The sequence below is a fragment of the Zea mays genome, chromosome 1 (genome assembly GCF_902167145.1).
Source record: "Zea mays cultivar B73 chromosome 1, Zm-B73-REFERENCE-NAM-5.0, whole genome shotgun sequence".
Classification (NCBI taxonomy): Eukaryota; Viridiplantae; Streptophyta; class Magnoliopsida; order Poales; family Poaceae; genus Zea; species Zea mays.
The window spans coordinates 84,188,581-84,194,047 of NC_050096.1; positions in this window are offsets into that span (position 1 = coordinate 84,188,581).

Genomic DNA, 5,467 nt, shown 5'->3' on the forward strand with positions numbered 1-5,467 from the left:
TGCAGACCACATCCATCCTAGGCTGCTCGTTGTCTGCCATTCAAGCTAGTTCCATCGATAAAGGGATATACTGTTAGTCTGATATACTGGTTCCATCAATAAGGGAACTTGGAGAAAAGGTGATTCAAAAGAAATCGAGCCCAAACCCGCCTTCGTGTCCCTCTTTTACTCCCCAAACAGAAAGCCCAAACCCGCCTCCGAGGCAGGATCGAGCCGGGAAGCACGGAGCAGATAGAAGTGCACTTTCCAATGCAGTTAGACAGAGAAGGCATGGCTGTGATGTTATAATGCTGAAGGACCCCAAGAAGAGATTATGGCCTGTCGTCCACCACCACTGCCCGTTATTTGTGGGCTTCACCGAGGGCTGGAAACATTTGGTGACAGCAAACGACCTTTAGACTGGGGACGTCTGCGAGATTGTTAAGGGGCCAGACGATGGTGAGCCGGTGTACTCTGTCCGGATGTGTGGTCACAAAATTTAAAGCCGCCTCGGCTTCATTTGTGCGCTTCTCTTCTCTTATGTCGGCTACTAAGATCACTTAGCACCCCACCTAAGAGAAGAGAAGCGCACACATGAAGCCGGGGCAGCTTTAAATTTTGTGACCACACATCCGGACATAGTACACCGGCTCACCATCGTCTGGCCTCTTAACAAGCTCGCAGACGTCCCCAGCCCGAAGGTCGTTTGCTGTCACCAAATGTTTCCAGCCCTCGGTGAAGCCCACAAATAACGGGCAGTGGTGGTGGATGACAGGCCATAATGTCTTCTTGGTGTCCTTCAGCATTATAACATCACAGCGATGCCTTCTCTGTCTAACTACATTGGAAAGTGCACTTCTATCTGCTCCGTGCTTCCCGACCCGATTCAGGCATTCAGCCGATGCCATTCTCCATATAAGTCCCAAACAGAGAATAGGGATGAGGTAGTCAAGATTGTAGGTGCTAGTGCTCAACTACTAGCATCTATAGATATGGACACAAGTCCAAATTTGGTGCTACTCGGCACCATCGATATCACTAGGGAAAACAAATACATCAAAGAGATCCACTTCCCAATAGTACTCGAAGATAGTTCATTGACTTGACACTCTCTAAGAGGTTCATACAAAATACATTATCTCTAAGAGTGAAACCTATGATACTCATATCGTGTTGTTTAGGACTAAACATCAACAACCCCTTGACTGGTCTCTATCATACTCAATTCCAAAATATTTTTCCAATATGTCGGCTTGAGTAAGGAGATCTGGGCTTGGGAGTTCCTCCAAATCATCTGCAGCTTCATCATCTTCAGCATATTGCAGGGCTTCATCTTGAATAATTTTAGCCCTCTTGGAGTCAGCATACTTTTTGATGGACAGAGCACACTTCTCAAGCATGTCGCATACATCTCCAATTTGAAACAAAGTGGTCTTAAGTGTGTACATTGATTCCGGTTCACTAGTATCCACAACCCCATCAGTCACTAGACTGCGAATGATGTCAACATGTGTCTCGATGACTCGAACTGAGCTCTCAACCATGTCAAGTGGCTCTTTTTCCATCTCTGAAACTGAAAATGACCAAGTCTCACAATCAAAATTGAGATCGCAACAAAGGCAGGGATCAGAGGGAAAACAAGGATGTGGCTTATAGGGCAAAAAGAAGGGTCCAAATAATATTGTCATGGCTATGAACAAGTCAAAGATGGGAGATAAGAACAAGTCTTATAACATAGGGTTGGGAAGCAAAGATAGGTATTCAAAAAACTTAGAAGGGAGATCTACAGGGAGAAGGAAAACTATAAACTGTAGCGGCGGCGGGTTTTTTTTGAGATCTACAGGGAGAAGGTTTTGTTTTTGAGTTTATTGATTGATTTCAATAGTTTATGCATATATATGATCTCCATTTGTTTTCTTTCTCATTTTGATGCGATTTTTTGCCTCAATTTTGTAATATAGAACGGATTTGAAGAAAAGCTTTGGAATTCAAGATTTGGACTTATAATAGTTGATCTAGTTTAAAGATTCTTTAAAAACACAATTGTCTCACCTCAAGGTATCTATTATTGCAATGTTTGATTCATTTTCATACATATCAATTTGTTTCATGTTTTATGGATGAATTCAATTAATTAATGATTTTATTGATGTTAATCAATATAAGGATAGGTAATGGACCGAGGTTGGATGTACAATGTGCCAAGACCACATCCGTTGTATATTCGAAATTTGAGAAGCTTTATTGAAGCGGCCAAAAAGCACGCGAATTTGCGAAAGAGCAAGGAGATATTATGTTCGTGCATCGATTGTGATAATAAGATAGCTTGGAGAGATACAGGAGTAATCCAATCACATCTGCTAAAAAGAGGGTTTAAAAACAATTACACGATATGGTCAGAACATGGTGAGTTGGATCCGTGTGAAGTGCCTGGTAATGACGAGAGAGTTGTCGGAATTTTAGATCTTAAAGTTGATGGTAAAGTGGATAATGTGGATGCTAATCAAGATTTTGAAGAATTTGATTGCGAAGAGATGTTGCGCCATATGGAACCAGAAATGTTGAGTTCTGTGGGATCGCAAAAAGGGCTATCTAAAATGGAGGGACTGGAAAGTGCTTCAAAAGAACCTTTATATGATGAATCAAAGGGTTGTGACAAAGAGTTTACTACACTGCGTACAGTTCTAGAACTTCTGAAGTTGAAGGCTAGCGTCAGATGGTCTGATACTAGCTTCACAGATCTTTTGAATTTTCTGTCCCAATTACTACCAAAACCCAACAAACTACCAACAAGAACTTATAAAGCGAAGAAGCTTATATCTCTCATAGCTCTGGGTGTGCAAAAAAATCATGCATGTCTGAACCACTGTATTCTGTATCGTGGCAATTTTGAGAACGCATCAAGATGCCCAGTTTGCAATGTCAGTCGATACAAGAAGAGCCACAATCAAGACTGTGTAAAAAAATTCCCGAAGAAAAATAAAAACAAGAAATCCACTATTGGACCTGAAAGTGACGATGACACTTTTGATGACATGGATGGGAAAAAGAAGTCAAAGAACCCAGCTTTGATGATGTGGTATCTTCCAGTAATTGATCGCTTAAAACATTTGTTCTCAAATCCTAGGGAGGCTGAGCTTATGCGTTGGCATGCTGAAAATCGCAAGCAGAATAACAAACAGATTCGACACCCTGCTGATGCATCACAAGTAAAAATTTCGATCTTATGTATCCTGAGTTTGCCAAAGAAACCAGAAATGTAAGATTTGCTTTGGGTACAGACGGAATGAATCCATTTGGTGAAAAAAGAAGTGTACATAGCACCTGGCCCGTGACTTTAACGATGTACAACCTTCCATCATGGCTGTGTCACAAAAGAAAGTACATTATGTTGACTATTCTTATTCAAGGTCCGAAATCAGTTGGTGTTGATATTGATGTGTTCCTAGAACCTCTTATGGAAGATATGACAAAGCTCTGGAATGAAGGAGTTAGAATATGGGATGAGTATTGCCATGAGTATTTCAACTTAAGAGCAATTATATTTGTTACCATCCATGATTCTCTCGGTGGCGCCACACTATCAGGGCAAAAGACTAAAGGAAAGAATGGTTGTGTAGTGTGCGTCGATGGAACTGCTTCCATGTACCTTAAATCATCCAAGAAGTTGGTGTTCATGGGACACAAACAGTTCTTGATGAAGCAGCATAAGTACCGAAAGATGAAAGCGGAATTTAACAATCAACTGGAAAGTGAAGGTGCACCAAAGCCTTATAGTGGGAAACTTGTTTTTGAAATTGTAAAGAACATTCATGTTGTATTCGGAAAGGGAAAAACAAAGGAGAAAAGAGAAAGAGAACTGACCCTTCAACTTACACAACTTTCAAGAAGCAATCAATTTTTTTTCAAGTACCTCCCATACTGGAAGGATATGGAAATTTGCCACAGCATTGATTTGATGCATGTAACAAAAAATGTTTTTGACAGCATCATTGGAACCTTGCTGGGCATGCCGAGTAAGACAAAAGACGGACTCAAATCACGCAATGATCTAGTAGATCTTCAAATCAGACCGGAACTTCATCCAGTGGATAGTGGCAAAGGGAAGCCTTACCTCCTCCCAGCTAGCTACAACTTGTCAGTTGAGGAGAGAACAAAGATTTGCAAATGTTTGCGTGGGGTCAAAGTGCCCACAGGTTTCTCATCCAATATCAGCAGACTAGTCAGGATGAAGGACTTGTCTCTATTTGGCTACAACTCTCATGACTGCCATGTGATGATGACGGTGTTCCTCCCAATTGCGGTAAGAGCCCTCGAAACAGAGCATGTCAAAGTTGTCATCACACGCTTGTGTTACTTTTTCAATGCGGTTTCACAAAAAGTAATAGCTTTAGAAGACTTGGACTATCTAAAGGCATACATCATCGAGACTATGTGCAAGCTTGAAATGTGTTTTCCTCCATCATTTTTTGATATGCAAGTACACCTAATCATACATCTCGTGGATCAGATAAAAATATTAGGGCCACTATATTTACATCATATGTTTCAGTTGGAGCGATACCTGGGAGTATTAAAAGGTTATGTGCGAAATCGCGCTCACCCAGAGGGTTCAACCATGGAGGGATACACTACAGAAGAAGTGATTGAGAGCTGTATAGATTACATCAGTGACGGAACAATGATAGGTGTGCATGTACCTAAACATGAGGGTAAACTATGTGGGAGAGGGAGAATGGGCAAGAAAACTTTTCGCGTTGAGGATTACAAGCTAGCACATTGTGCTCATGGTAGTGTACTACAACTTCTCACGATAGCCGAGCCTTACATAGAGGAACACCTGGATGAGCTTCGTAAAGAAAATCAGAACCGCACAGAGGACTGGATCATGAGGGAGCACAGACATCGTTTCAGCGAATGGTTAATGGACAAAAACATCCCATTCGGAGACTCTTTGGAAGAGAAAACAATGAAGAATTTGGCTTCTGGGCCATCGTGTTTTGTGACATCATGGCAAGCATATGACATCAATGGGTACACATTCTACATTAAATCAAAAGACATGAAAAGTGTTGCACAAAATAGCGGTGTTCGTATCGATGCTTTTGACCTACATGGACAGAAGACCACATATTTTGGATTCATAGAGGAAATATGGGAACTTGATTATGGCCCAAGCATGAAAATACCCTTATTTAAGTGCCAATGGTACAACATCCCGTGGGGGTGATAGTGGATAACTACGGACTCACACTGGTAGACTTAAAGAAAGTAGGATATAAAGATGACCCGTGGGTTCTCGCTGAATGTGTTGCACAAGTGTTCTATGTACTCGATCCAGCAGATGAGAAGATGCATGTAGTTATTTCTGGAAAGTAAAAAATTGTTGGAGTTGAGAATGTGGGAGACCAAGATGAGGAATACAATAAGTATGAAGAGATGTTCGTCTTTAACGGTCCAGAGAGAATCAAGCGTGTGGAAAAGAAAA